The sequence below is a fragment of the Podarcis muralis genome, chromosome 2 (genome assembly GCF_964188315.1).
Source record: "Podarcis muralis chromosome 2, rPodMur119.hap1.1, whole genome shotgun sequence".
Lineage (NCBI taxonomy): Eukaryota > Metazoa > Chordata > Lepidosauria > Squamata > Lacertidae > Podarcis > Podarcis muralis.
This window is the reverse complement of record NC_135656.1, coordinates 55,137,525-55,152,918: the sequence shown is the minus strand read 5'-3', so window position 1 is coordinate 55,152,918 and position 15,394 is coordinate 55,137,525. Positions and strand designations below refer to the sequence as shown.

General features: G+C 44.1%; 1 long non-coding RNA gene across 3 annotated transcripts in view; it reads left to right on the top strand.

The window, feature by feature from the left end:
* Positions 1-15,394, top strand: part of LOC114591228 (uncharacterized) — a 72,035-nt gene that overhangs the window by 40,168 nt on the left and 16,473 nt on the right. The window contains exon 2 of one of the 3 annotated variants that reach the window (XR_003705216.2): positions 15,094-15,138. The exons of the other annotated variants lie outside the window; for them this stretch is intronic. This is a non-coding gene — a long non-coding RNA (uncharacterized LOC114591228). The remainder of the gene's footprint in view (positions 1-15,093; positions 15,139-15,394) is intronic. 3 annotated transcript variants of the gene reach the window in all.

Genomic DNA, 15,394 nt, shown 5'->3' with positions numbered 1-15,394 from the left:
TATTTCCCCATGGTCACTGAAGGGACTGGGGTGCAGAGGGGGACCGAACTACAATTCCCTTGTTTTATGTCATGGCTTTTTCCTGTCAGGTGCGTGTTCCGAACGTTTTTCAGCCTAACAATCCAGCGCAGTGGCTTTTCTGCATATAGGCAAAAGCCAACTGTTCGGACATTGTATTAAACACACACACACACACACACACACACACACACACACACACACCCCAAGGCTAAAATACCATAGCTGAAAATCCATCTCGCCGTAATCAGCCTGGAGGAATTTCAGGCAGCAAAGCAATTAAGGGGTTCGTGTGTGTGAGAGAGAGAGAGAGACGAGAGAGAGAGAGAGAGAGAGAGAGAGAACTCAAAGGCAAAAAGCATGGAAAAAAAGGAATACTGTACTGTTTCCTTAATCCCCCCACAAACCTCCCTCTCCCATTTACAGGAGGGCAGATTCGTAATAACTGCTCCCTGGTTGTAGCAAACAAAGAAGAAAGTGGATCTCTGAATTTGGGTTGCCTCTATGCCAACTGGCTGAACTCTCTCTCTTTTTTAAAAAATATATATTTGGTTTTTTGTAATACACACACAAAAAAGGAAAACACCCATTACCCCATACCACACGGGGCTGAACTCACATATAGCGTTAACCATAGGGTGTGTGTGTGTGTGTGTGTGTGTGTGTGTGTGTATCATTGTTAACTAATTTCATTGACAACTTACATTGCCCAAATGGACAGTTCCATGTAGACCAGATATAACAAGTAGACCAAACCTGAAAGAAACCTAGTGGTGTAGTTGCTTCTCCTTTACCCTTATGAAGAGCACCAGCCTTCTCTGGGGAGATCTGGCTTCTGTGCCACTAATGGAAGTAGGATTTTCCCATAGCTGTTATGGGAAGGAAATACTGTTTTTACTGAGAAGCATGCGGGGTAAAGGGTGTCATGAATCTCTTTTTTAGAAAACCAAAACTTAAAAAGCAGTCTGAGGTTTACAGCCCAATCCTATGCGTGTCTGCATGGCAATTGAGTCTGACTGTGTCAAATGATGGTTACTCCTAGGAAAGTGTGCACAGGATAGCAGCCTTAATACACTTATGGCTAATGGAGTGGGGTGTAATGTTCTGCAATTTTTAAAAAGCTGTTTTTATAATCTTTTAATTATATTTTAGTCTGCCTTTGTTATATTTTGTACATTGTCTTGGGACATATGTGGAGGGCAATGATGTTGATAATCATAATGAGGATGATGATGATGATGATGATGATGATGATAAACACTCAGAAAGGGTATGTGATAGATTCCCACCCAAGAATACTGACCTTCTGGAAGTCCCCAGAGATCTCCAGCAAACTGTGGCTGTTGTTGTGGCAGTCTGAACCACAGGACTTTGTGCCCGATTCAGTTTCACAATTCAGTGAGAGAAAGCCTATTGGCACACACCGTCTTCCCACTCCCAGCAGCTCCTTCTGTCATTGCCAGTTGCTTGAAAACACCGGAGGGGAGAGGGTTCTTGTGCTTGAATCCTGCTTGCAGGTTTTCTCCAGGCATCTGGTTGGCTCCTGTGGTGCTTGACTGTAGATGGGCTACTGGCTTGATCCAGCAGGCTCTTCTTATGTCCTTACCAAATGGATTCTGTCGTAAGTCAAGGTAACGTACAAATTGGGAAATTCTGGACCATGGCAGCACAGTAGTAACCCCTGTGACCTTTGAGCCTGGAAATGTGCCTCTGATATGGTGTATGGTCTGAACAGTGAAGCAGAGCACTTCCTCCTCTTTATCATAATGTGTGGACCAAGCCTTGAGGGTCTCCTGGGAGGTCACAGTGTTTCGGTTTCCCACATTTAGCTTAAGACAAGTTGGTATTTGTTTCACACTCATGTACGTAGATGAAACTTGTGGGTTTTTCCTCCTGCCTCACTTAAACACCTGGTCCTTGTATCCTCCATGTATTACTCATGTCTGATACCTTTTTTTTTGCATAACCAACATCAGCTGTGTGTTTAATTTCCTTCCTTCCCTTGGCACTTCTTTTCTTGGACTTTGCCTAGAGATAAACATGCGCTCAGTACGTTTTCCTTTATCTCATAACTCTTCATCAGAAGTTGGAATGTGAACCTTGCTGTGCCAAAATAACTCCCGGAATTGGGAAACAGACTCTTATCCACCCATCACCATGGTTTACTGGCAAGTTGAACTGCATCAGATTTCCACTATCTGCCCCATTTCCTCTCCCTCCTTCCAGAATTTGTCTCTGGCCTCTGATCCTCTCTGCAAATTGTCTTCCCCATCCTTCGGCCAAACAACACTCTGATGGGAGGAATTGCTCAACTGCTGGTTTGGCCAAGCTTTGCGAGCGTTTCTCTAGCAGTAAATGTTTAAGTATTGCAGTTATATAATGGAGCGGAGGCATCTTTAGAGGGATTGCAGGGATAGGGAGCCTAGTACCCTCCAGATCTTGTTGGACTCCAACTCCCATCAGCCCCAGCCATAGAGGCCAAAGGTCAGCGATTATGGAAATTGTTGTCCAGCAACATCTGAAGGGATGCTGGTTCTCTATCCCTGATCTTATTGTGCAGACTTTCCACCATCCAGCTTTGTATTGTACAGCTTTAGAGTGAATGGCTGGTTCAGTTAGTCAGAGCATGGTATACTGATGATGCCAAGGCTGCAGGTTTGATCCCTGTATGGGATCCCTATATTCCTGCATCGCCGGGGGTTGGGGGGTGGGGTTGGGCTAGATGATCCTCAGGGCACCATCCAACTCTACAGTTCTGTTATTCTCTGATCAAGTACAGGCCATTACTGCTTTCTGGTCTTGAAAGGTGATATATTGCTGTTAACATACTTCTTTTCACATTTAACATAATCAGAGGAGAATGTGCCTTCATATTCAAGGCCAGCCAGCCCATGAGGCCCAGTGAGGTTGTCATCTCAGGCAGAGGGCTCAAGATAGCTAGGAGGCGTGGCAGATCTGTGCCTGCAAGGAGAGCTCACTGCCTTCTCTGCTTGTTTCCGGATACAGTGGTACCTCTGGTTGCAAACAGGATCCAGTCCGGAGGCCCATTCGCAACATGAGCAGAAAGCAACCAGCAGTGGTGCATCACGTGCGGGTTGCGATTCGCCACTTCTGCACATGCGCGTGACGTCGTTTTGCGGGTCTGCACATGCGCGAGCGGCGAAACCCGGAAGTAACCCTTTCCGGTACTTCCGGGTTGCCGCAGGACGCAACCTCAAAAAATGTATCATGAAGCAAACGTAACATGTGGTATGACTGTACTGCCTCCTCCTCCCTCTGCAGCATAGGACTCACATAGGTCCCTGTGCAAAAAAACAAAACAACTTGAGCACATGGAGGCCAGGAGCATGCTGTGTCCCCACCCCACTTGTGCATTTCCACCTCCACAGTGCAAGAGTCTGACTTAGGCTGTGCGCACACAAGCCTTTGCTCCAGGTGCAGTGTATTCCCACTGCTGGTGTTTCAAGCAGAGTACACATGACCCACATGACCTTAGCCACAATCCCTATGTATCCTGAAATACTTCATTTCCCCTCGAGCCAGCTGCCATTTGATTTGAAAATGTAAGTTGAGGTGTGTACTTGAGACATCTGGTGCACATGTGACGATGCCAGCTTTGTGCAATAGAAATGGTGTGGGTGTGTGACAGCTGGGGGAAAACAAACTGGGCAATGTGCATTGGGTTAAAAACACTTATGCCCTCTCTCTGTTGGAAACAGCAACATAAAAATGCAACTTGAAAAGCAGGAGGGGGAAACAGCCTCACTGTGTTTTAAGCCACTAATGTGTACATAGCCTTACATTTCTACACTTCATTCAAGTGCTGCATTGGTTTATAAACTGCATTATATTATTTTCTGTTATTTGTATGCATCGCAGGGAGGTTAAAGGTGCTATTAGGGTTGCCATACGTATGGGATTTCCCAGACATAGCAGTGTCTGGGTGGAAATGTCCGGGGAAACCTAGACGCGTGGCAACCCATGTTGACAGTGCCGTTTTTGGCGATTTCCCTTAAAAATAGCTCAAAAGTTTCATTTTTATGTGTGTGTTTTCGTGTCTGGATTTTCACTTTTTGAAATATGGCAACCCTAGGTGCCATAGACCCTGTACTCCCTCGCCTCCCCACTTGCCAATTGAAAAAAATCCAGATTCTGTCAACAGAATAAATTAAGCAGATATTTGCAAACTTCGCCATTTGCTTTCCATAACAGTGTTTCCAAGGCATGGGCTTCCTAATTTCTCTCTGTGTGTCATGAAACTGGAAACAGGCAGTCCTGGTGGTGGTGGTATTAATTTAATTAACAAATTTATATGCCACTTTATACAAAAATGGGCTCAACAGGAAAATTCAGACAAATGCACGTCATACAATCACAACATTAAAAATGAATTAACACAATCCCAGTGAGAACTACGGTATTTTGTTAGCCGAACAATGATAAATGTTTGACAGACAATCTAATGCCTTCTGATCTATGTATTTTCATACCAATATGCAGTGCTTTTTTGTTGTTGTTAAAAATAAGGTGCTGGTACCCATATTTTGATAAAAGCAGAAAACAGCAGACTTGGGCAGCAAAAAAAGAGGTGCCAGCACTCGGTACTGGTGTGAGTACTGTCAGGCACTGCCAGTATGTCTCATGTCTCCGTCTCAAAATAAAAATTTAAAAAATCATTCCCTGGAGTACAGCTGAGACTAATATCTAGTGGACTGAGATTGTTTGTTAGAATACACACACAGAGAGAGATTTGCAGACACAGATTTGTTAGATCAGACCTTTGTGCAGAGATGGAAGTTCCATGGGCTCGATTCCACCATGCAATTACTCTGATGTATTTCCTTTGCATCTAATGAGAGGAAGGTAGTCCAGTGCTGACTGAGGAATATGTTGATAGCAATCTAAACAATGTAGTAGATGTTTTCTGTGTAGATAGCAGTACCACCAGTTCAGCCTCCTAAATCAGTAATTTTTTACTTCTGACTCCTCCTGAGTCATCTAGGACCACTGTTATCTTAATGGAGGCACCCTTACTTTGAATGAGTGGCCTTCGATGTAATAAATCCGGCTGGTAAAATGACCCAGATGAGACGGTGGCTCCTTCACGTCTGACTTGCACTTGGCAATTATACTCAGCTCTCCTGGGCCGTCACGAGATGGGAAAGGGTCCCATCCATTACAACCCTACAGCAAGAATTTGTGTCTCTGAGAACTATCCAGTGGGAAAGCCCATCCTTTTATATTAGCTTATCTAGTTCCCACAACATATTGTGTTACCTGTTCTATTTAGCACTCTCTTCTACTGAATTAAAAGGTCTCAAAGCAAAATAATTTTTGCCACCATTATCCATAAACCTATTGAGCTGGTAAATTTGGAAGCATTGGCTTGAGGAGCATCCACATGACATACATGATGGAGATGAAAAGTGTTCATGTAGTCCGTCCGGCAAGACATTTATATGCACCGGGACTTCTCTTTGAGCCAGTCCTATTGGCACACGTCTGAAAGGAGTGACTGCAAGATCAACTTGCACACTTCTCATTGGCATCTGTGGGAAAAGGCTGCTGGACTAGATAGATCTTTGGTCTGAGCCAGCCAGCATCTTATGTTCTCAAATGTGTGGCAGTGCAATCTGCTGTTGCCATGGGGTCTTACCATCCAAGACACATACTTTGCAGAGCGACATTTCTGGTGCTTTGGACTATCATTTCCAGATAGGAGCAAGGGCATCTCCCTGGCAGACACACCTATGGATGCAGTCCTACTACATAGTACTTTGGTTCTCAAACGTCTTGGTACCCAAGCACTGCAGACCCAGAAGTATGTAAATAAGTTTGCAAACTTTTTTTGGAAGCCAAACTTGCTCTGTTTTGAGTGTTACACTCCCGATTTGAGTGCCTCACTTCCGTTTTGAGTACCACACTTCCTATTTGAGTGTTAAGCTGAGGTCTGTCTGTTTCTGCTATTTATTTTGCGTTGTTGAGGCAATTTTTTGTTGTTTTTGTGACTGTGTGGAACCCAGTTCAGCTACGGATTGATTGATTTGTGACTGCACTACATTGTTTATTGCTTTCATTTTATGGATCAATGGTCTCGTTAGATAGTAAAATTCATGTTAAATTGCTGTTTTAGGTTGTTTTTAAAAGTTTGGAATGGATTAATCCATTTTGCATTACTTTCTATAGGAAACTGCGCCTTGGTTTTAGAATGCTTTGGTTTTGGAAGGGACTTCCGGAACGGATTAAGTTTGAGAACCAAGGTACCACTGTATGCACATTGGTCTGGGAGTAAGTTCCATTGAACTCAATGGGACTTATATTCTGAGTACATGTGCGTGGGATCACACTAAGTCTTAATGGCCACAAGGTGTAAAAACAAAACTGATTTTAAATCAGCTTGAGCAATTTGAGTGGTGCATAAGCCACACAATGTGTGGGTTTTATAGGGTGGGGAGTAGGGAACCTCAATCCCTGCTGCAAAATGTGGTCTTCCAAGCCTCTTAATCTGGCCCTTAGGACTCTGGTCCAAGCCACAGCCCTTTCCCTAATCCACACCCCTTAGCAGCCCTGCTCTATCTCAACCCTAAGTGCTTTTGCTGAGCTGGAAAGTGTCCTTGATCTGTGATGATGCTTCTAGTTCGCCTGGATGGAGTTGTATATGTGTAGAAACCTCTGTACAAATGAGTCACAACCATTGTTGTCTCACATTTGCCTATAGCTATGTCTACCACTGGGATGTGGCCTACAAAATGTTACCCCCACAAGAATGTAACCCTTGGACAAAAGAAAAAGAGGTTCCCTTTCCTCACGCAGGATGTAAATTCGTAGGACCAGGGTCCTGTTATATTACCGTACATGTAAAGAAAGTTGCTGCTCTTATTCTGCAGAACAGAACTCAACACCTGGAACAAGTCGGCTGTTTCTAATGAGTTCTTAAGATTCCTGTGAGAGATAATTATCTCTTTTCACTGGAGTTTTCAGGAGCTAGTATAAAACAACGGAAAGGCAGGAATAAGTTTCAGTCAATTATCATTCCTTAGTAAACACTTAAACACAATTGAGGAAGTGGAATCTTTTGCATGTATAAGTAAGGGGGGGTAAAGCTTCTGGAAAGCAACAATCAATATTGCTACTAGTGAAGAGGGCTTGCAAGATATATATAGCCACATCTAGCTGGCCTCTGGGTGTTGGATAAGCCAATCACATGGATTTCTGGGCAAATACACATTATTTTGAATACTTCCTCCTTTTCTACCATTGATTTTTGAACTAAGGCTGCAAAACCAGAAACTGTAAGTGTACTGGTGAAGGGCCACAAACTGCAACCAGCCCAGCATGGTCACATCCACACCATACATTTAAGTCCCCCTTATGGACCATTTGACAGTCATGGCATCCCTCCAAAGAATATTGGGAATGGATACTGGGAATTATAGCTCTGCTAGACATAAACTACAGTATTCCCAGTGTAGTTGCAACATAGATTTACATCATCATCATTTATTCTTAACTGAATCTATATTCCGCCCTATATCCTGTTTATTGACAGTTTTATTTTTGATACCAGCTCTAGATGATGCATAACATCTGCAAGATTCACACCAGGCAGGCGAGTCACCAGGAAGCCCTGTAGAACCAGTCACCCACTACTATCCAACTATCCAAGTCACCCACTACTAGAAGTACCCTTGGCATGGGAGGATATTTTTTCATCCCCTTCTAAGGGATCGTTTCCCTTTTCTGCAAGGTGATCCATTCCTTCCCTGAAATCCTAATTCTCCATGACATGAGGGAGTTGTCACCCTGGGAGCTAGACATCCCTATCACACCTATGAAGATTTCATCCTCTACCCTGACTCACCCTGCTTCTCCAGTTCAGCTCCTTTGGCCTCAAGAGCAATTACACATTTTTTGTAAGCTGCTCTTACAAAAAAAAGTTCAATGCTCCTTTGGTTATAAATGTAATAGGCTCTTTGGATCCCAGCTATTGATAATCTCTTTCGCAGATATTAGAGATCTGATAATAGAGAATACTCAGCTTTTCATGATGCCTAAAATATTCCCCAAGGGGCGGACTTTTATTTTTTGGAGGTGCCAACCTGGCTTAACCCTGGCCATTAAGAATCTGCACGACTAAGAGATAGAAATATAGTAGGCTCAAAACTTACATGGGGGTTACATTCCAGGGATCCATGTGCAGAGGCAATATCATGTAAAGTCAGGAAGATCTCTGGAACCGCTCCCCAAGACCCCTACCTGATTGAAGCCAGCACACTGACTGAGTGAATGAGATCTTGGGAGTCTTGCACGACCTTCCTAAAGACTGCTAAGCAAGGCATAGGACTAAAAAGCTTTCTGCACCAGGGTTTCCAGCTGCGGAAAGAGCTTTTAAATCCCTTTGCCTTTCTTACCAGAAGAAGTACCCCACTTTCTCTACCCTGAATCTACCACCAGTCAATTTCAGTGGGTGAACTCTTAGTATGATGAGGTGAGGAAGAAAAAGTTCAGTCCAAGGGTAACATTTCAACTTGGGACTCGTATTCTTTAATTTTCCTATTGCATTTTGCTTTTTTTGCTCTTGCATGTTACCACTGAGTCCTTTAGGCTGGAAAACACAGAAGCAGAAGGGAACAGATTTAACTCCAAAGCAACTACTTATAGTACATTTGATGCTAAGACTTTATAATTCGGCAATTTTATTGGAAATACTTGTCTATGATTTGCAATTAGCCATGTGGGTATGCAGATGTAAAAAGGTCTTTTAAAAAGTACTGTTTTTTAAAAAATATGATAAAGAAATCTGATATAGTGCAGTCTGAATCCATTGCAGTTAACAGAGTTTCCCCCTTTCGAGTTGTAAAACTCTGCTGGATTTTTCTGACATTTTAAAAATAGATTAAGGCTGGGAGTAAGAATGGAAAACAAGAGATATTGTATTCCAAAGTAAATGTGGTTAGGCTTGGGCAGTAAAGTTGCTATCCAGAGAACACTCACTTGGTAGTAAACTCCACAAAATCAATGAGGTCTTCTTTCAAGTAACAATGCTTAGGATCAAGGTTAATCAGGAGGATAATATATAATTCAGTCTGACCTTAGGCAACCTGGAAAATAAGTTTGCCTGATTGGAGGTTTTTGAAAAAGATGGCAGTATTTGAAGGGTTGTCACACATATTTGAAGGGGGAGTCACACATTGATTTGGGTTAACTGGAAGGTAATGCTTCATTTGAAATGAGGATTCATGTTTACAGATGGGAATACTCCAATATTTAGCCATGTTTACTCCAAATTAAGGTCCACTGAGTTCAAGAGAATTTACCTGAATTCAGCAATGCAGTGACTAGAGATAAAACCCTACTGATCAAAACGAATTTATTTGTACACAAAGCAGATGCATAGAGTCAGGATGTTAAAAAATACAAAGGTAGCCAATTTGGCCCATGGGGGGGGGGGACTCGGTGTGTGTTGGGGGGGGGGTACCGTCCAAAGCTGGGCAATGCATTTATCAGGACAGTGTAAAAAGCCACAAAAATGAGCTTTTGGATTCTCTGGAGCTTTTCCTCAAGCAACATGTTGCATGAGTTAAAAGGGGGGTGGTTGGATCCAGATGAAAGATGATAGTATCCCGATCCATTTCGGGTGGCGTTCACTTCCTACTAAAACTGCATAGGACCAGCCTGGGGAACTAGCCAGAGGCCAGAAGGAAACTGCTCTGTTTGAATTTAAGCTCCCTCTCCACATTCTTCAGTCCTGTTTTGTTTCATGAAGAGATTCCACTCGGGGTCTCCTGAGCTCCATTTTTTCGCTCTGCAGCCCTATGCAGCTTTAACTGCGGCAAGCCTTACTTCCTGGGTAAATATCCTGGGGACTCCTCATCTCCATAACCAAGCAGAGCGCTAATCCCCCTAATGGCATGCTTAGAGCAAGTCCGGAGGGGACATCCTCTCTAGCAAGCATCCTTAGGGCTGCAGGCGAAAGAGCCCTGGGCCTAGCACACTCGGGGAGACCTTTCCACGACTCCCGACTCGACCAGGCCCAGGGAGGCGGAGGTTTCCCAGGTCCCCCTGGGCGGGCCCCCCGAGCAACTGGGGACTTGGCTGCCCCAGCGCCCCGCGTCCTCGGCAGGTGTGCCGGGGGAGGGAAGGAAGCCCGCGATCGGAGCGAGATTTCTGTGTTATTCTGCAGCGCCCAAGGCGGGCCGGTGCTTTGGCTGCCGCCGCTGCGATTGCTTTAAGGGAGCGAGGCCATCCGTCTGGCAGACGCCTTTGAGCCTCACAAAAGAACAGGATGTTGTTGATTTGTAACCAAACCACAGAGAGGAAATGATTGTAAATTTCCTCTAAACATCCCCACTGTCTGCCTCCCTCGCTTCCGCCTCCTCCTCCTCCTCCTCTTCCACCCCCGCAGCAAAGGAGCTGCTGCAGTTTCCATAAGGGGGAATCTCTCCTGCGCAAATGGCTTTCCACCTCGGATTCTCTTGCTTCCTCCTTCATTTCAGCATCACGATTTCTCTCCTCCACCCTTTCCCCATCCGCCTTTTGTCTTTTCAATTTAAGCAGAGTTTACTTAGCAGTCCGCAGCTCCCGCTTGCTTGGCCGGGTGAGAATTGGTTTACAGCTGTAACACCTACCCTGCAAATCCAGAACAACCCGTCCCGGGGTGGGGGGCTGGGAGGAGGGGAGAAGGCGCGCCATGAGTTCATTGTGTAACTTTCTCTCCCCTTCGCGAATGAGTTGCATTATTTACCCGTCATATTTGCTCATCCTTAATCCGTTTGCGAGCCGGCAAGACTGCAGGAAATCGCGCGGGAGTCCAAACCAACCCCTTCCGCTCCGAATTCTTTAAAAAACAAATCTGACCCTATAGAGTTCTTATCATTAGAGCCCTCTCTGTGTGCTTAATTGCAGCTTTTTAAACGGCACACCGCGGTCGCCTGCCAGATGTCCCTATATTTGAAGGGGTTGTGCTCTTAGCTTTTCGTTGCCACGGGTTATGGCTTTCTCCGTGACAAATGAGATACAGCAAGCAACTATGTCCCTGGAATATGGATGGATTGATAGGTTGAAATATTCCCTAATTCACATCTGGATGTGGTCGGTACTCTCAGATCCTTATGTTATATACAGCCTGATCCAGTTAAAGTTGGGAGTATGTGGATTCAAGCTCCTCCAGTCTGTCTCTCTCTCTCTCTCTCTCTCTCTCTCTCTCTCTCTCTCTCTCACACACACACACACACACACACTTGCCAATGATTGTAGGTTTAACTTTAGGAGTAAGCCCACTTGATACCATTACAACTGACTTACATAGAAGTGTGCTTAAACCACAGCCTTGCTGACGAATCCCCTGCAAATCAGAATGAAGTCTATATTTCTTCATTCAGGTGGCCCCCTGTGCGTCTGTAAAAATACAACTAAAAATCATACAGCATCTAGCACAGCATAGTACAATCGTGACAAGAGGCAGAAAAATTATTTAAGTGGTTCCCAAGACCCTCAGCAATTTTCAAGTGGGCCACAGGGAATTTTCTTTGGTAGCCACTGTTTGTTGTTGGCATCTGTTTATCTCGAGAGACAATGGGGTGTGCCTCCAGGAGTGAAGTCAAACCTCTGCATTAGTAGCACCAAAGTGACCTTTCCAGAGTGCAAGCCTGGTTAGTGTGTATGGAGGTCCTGGGATACAAGATTCTTGGCACTGTATGAGACCAAGGGTAAGAATAGCCTGCCTAGCTAACCTACCAAGGGATATTTTGCTTTATTTTAACACGGCTAACATATGTACCTTTTGAATCAATAATATGAAACGCTCACTATAGTGTGAAAATTGTCAAATGGGAGGGTTGGGGAGAAATGAGAAGAAGGAAAAGGATATAAATCATATGCCTACTTTGTCATAAAAAACCAACCAAACGCACACGAAACACAGTGATATTTTCAGCATGAATTGAAATGTGCCATTTGCAGAACAGGAAATATTCCTGAAAGCTGCTTCTTGTCCCCATTAAAAATAGTTGCAAACAGTTGAATCAACGTGGGCGATGTTGGCATCAAACTTCCCAAAGCAGAATATGAGAAAGAGGAAATCCCTGCACTGGACAGGAAATGAGAAATGATGAGCTATATCTGCGCTGCGGACCAATTTGGAGAAGACGTGATCTCTGGTGTATTGTCAAGCCCATTGCCTGTGCTGTCACAGGACTCCTTTCTTTATTGCTAACTAAGCCCAGGGGCTACTCTGATTACAGATATACTGTAAGCAGCTGCTTAAGACGATAGCTATGGGAGAAGACAATGTCGATGAATCTTTAGGGGAACCGCTGCCGAGCAGTGACATTCGCTCACCTTCGGAAGGTTTGTGCATAATCTTTAGCTAAGATAAGGTCTGTAGTCATAGACTTGAAGCCCCAAGGTTGAAAGGTCCTCCTTGATGGCTATGCATCCCAATGTCTCCCTCTCAAATAATGCTGCGCACTCATAATTTGCTGTGGACGAAAGAAAAACCCTCACGATGTCTGTTGCCTGATTTGTAGCCAGAGGAGAGGTTTGGGGATTACATTCAGTGGTTCTGTTAGGGCTAGATTTCAGAGCCCGGGTCCAGGAGCCCACCCCTCCCCAAATGAGCAGCAACAGATGATGGGGCCAATAGCGGCAGGAAACAAGTGTGGTGTCCACTTCCTAGCATCACACAAGCCATGTGGGGTCCAGAGACACTCTGAGGATATGAAAGTGGCAGGCACTAGGCAATTCACTGCACAACCCACTAAATCTGTTTGCTTTTTTAAAAAAGTGAATGCTTCCCCCCCCCCCCCACCTGGCAAAGAGGGCAGGGTGGAGGGCAGCAGAGCAACCAGGGGAGAGGAGAAAGAGCAGCCAGAGCAATATGCAGGAGGCAGCCAGGAGGCTTCTCTCCCTCATCCCTGCCATCTTACTAAGAGTTTCCCCTAACTTGCCAGGGCCAGTGATGGAATATGTCAACGTCACTTGAAATAAATAAAGAAAAGCTTACCTTTCTTAAATGTTTACAATGGTGGAGTCGTCAGAGGACCGTGAGTGAAAGCATTTTGTGCCTTACCATAAAACCCTTTTCTTTTGAATCTTCTTATAAGGGCATGGAAGTGGCTGTATAGCTATGCAGATGCTCTACAGAGACAATACAGGCAAGCAGCGGCAGTCAGGGTTAGACGTGCATCTCCTCCATTTTTGAACATTTGCAGCGGTCAGACAATAGATTGCCTTCCTAGAACTGTGCTGCTTGCAAAAGATTTGATCCAGAAACATTTACTGATGGTTAACTTAATAAATGTGTCAATGGAGGTGGTAAAATTGCCCTGCCTGAAACCTTCCTGAGGGAACTTGGTGCTTGCAGGTGGCATGAAAGTACAAACACTTTCCTCTCTTTTCCAACAGCCCAGTTGGGTGTGAAAATTAGGCCAGAAGCGCTCTGTGCACCTAATTATAATGTTGTTGATTGATGGTGTTGGGGTGAGGATGGAGCAATAGAGCACCTGTTTTCCACAGGCCTTTAAGTTGCTTTTACTTATCCTCTATTGGTGCTTTATCATCTGTAGGGCATGTAGTTCTCCCCGCCCGCCACACTTATGATTTAGTCTGCCTCTGCACAGACCAAGATAAAGTGCACACGTATGCCTGTCTGTTCAAAAGTAAGCCTACAGAGTTCAAAATGTAGGCACTTACTATCAGGATGCATGGTTTAACATTGCCATCCAAGGCTGCGTAAACACCATATGTTTAAAGCACATTATTTTCCCCAAATAATCCTGAGAACCATGGTGTACCTTCACACAGCTCCAGTCCCCAGTGCTTCACAAACTGCAGTTCCCAGGATTCTGTGCGGAAAACAATGTGCTTACAATGTATTGTGTGTCTATTTATGAAGCTCGAGCCAAGAGGCCTCTTTACTTGGCTCTGAAACGGTGTGGTCAGACTTCTTTTTAAAAAGAATTGAGACCCTCCAGTGATATATGGTATGTGAATGTAAACTTCATGTGTTACATGTGCCCTATGGGTGATATGCATTGAGAGCACTGATGAAACTACAGAGGTGTGGACCTTGCAATCAACTTTTACAATGCTTTTAATATCACACTTACAAAATTGCAGATGGCAGGTACCTCTTAGAAAAGCCATGCCCCTTTCTCTCACAGGAAGATATGCCTCCCCCCACCCTCAGCCACAAATAATGCTGGTTATGACATATGCCCATATTATTTGAAAGCAAAGTGTGCTTTCCCCCAAAGAGAGCATTCTTAATTAACATAAAAGCATATGTAGACTGAGTAATCAAGGTTTCTTTAATTGATGGCAGCCCTAATAAGACACTTATAAGTAAAATTAAACCCAAATCTCTTGAGCTGCAGAATTCAGATTCAAGCATCTTTTAAAGAATCTAGACTCCAAAGTCACTGTAAAGTTGTTTCTACCTTGAGTAAGACTATTCATTTATTGCTGTGCCGTAGTTCCTAGGAAATCACAGCCCTTATCTTCAGGGCTGCAGATACTACTACATAGCAAAAGTTATGAGCCTGCAATCTTGTGTACATTTACCTGAGAGTAAGTCTCATTGAACTAAGTAGGACTTACTTCATAGGGCTGTGCTGTAATTCCAGGGGATTGAACTAGGGCCGAATCAGCACTAAGCAAGGAAGCTGCATTTCTGAGTTGCTCAAAAAAGACTGAGCCAGCCAAACAGTCTCCAGCATCTCCCTGGTACTCCTAGGTGACCTCACAGCTGATTCGGAGCCAAGGAAAATAATGAGCGATTGAAACAAATTGCACAGAAGGGTGACATAGGAAATTGCCTCCTGAAGGCAAATGAACAATATAGGATATATGGGGGGGGGGGGATAGCACAGGTGACACTAGGTTTTTTCAGGTACAGTGTGTGAATATTTGGATTCTGTTTATTTTTCAAAGTGGCACAACTCACTTTTTTTCTTCTTCTTCAATAATTCAGTTTATTTTCCCTTTCTTGCAAATTAATGTAGACATTTTCAAGTACTGTACTACACGTTTAATCTAAAAGCTATACACTAATCAGAGCCTGGTGTAATTTTCTAGGTAGAAACAGCAGGATGTTGAAAAAGAAAATCGGGCAAGTTTTAGGTAAGCAGTTTTGCACCTTTGATTGCCTTAGGAACGCCTGGAATTTGTCACATTAGTTATAATACAGCTATTCCACAAAATTGCTGGTTGCAATCCGGCCACGGAATGCACAGAATAGCAGTTGCCCTGCCCTCAGCTAAGTCCTATCTAGGTAAATAACAGCGCCACCAGTGTTATTTTATTTTATTTTATGAATTTATATACTGCCCTATACCCGGAGGTCTCAGGGCGGTTCACAGTGAAAGGAGGGCAGCTC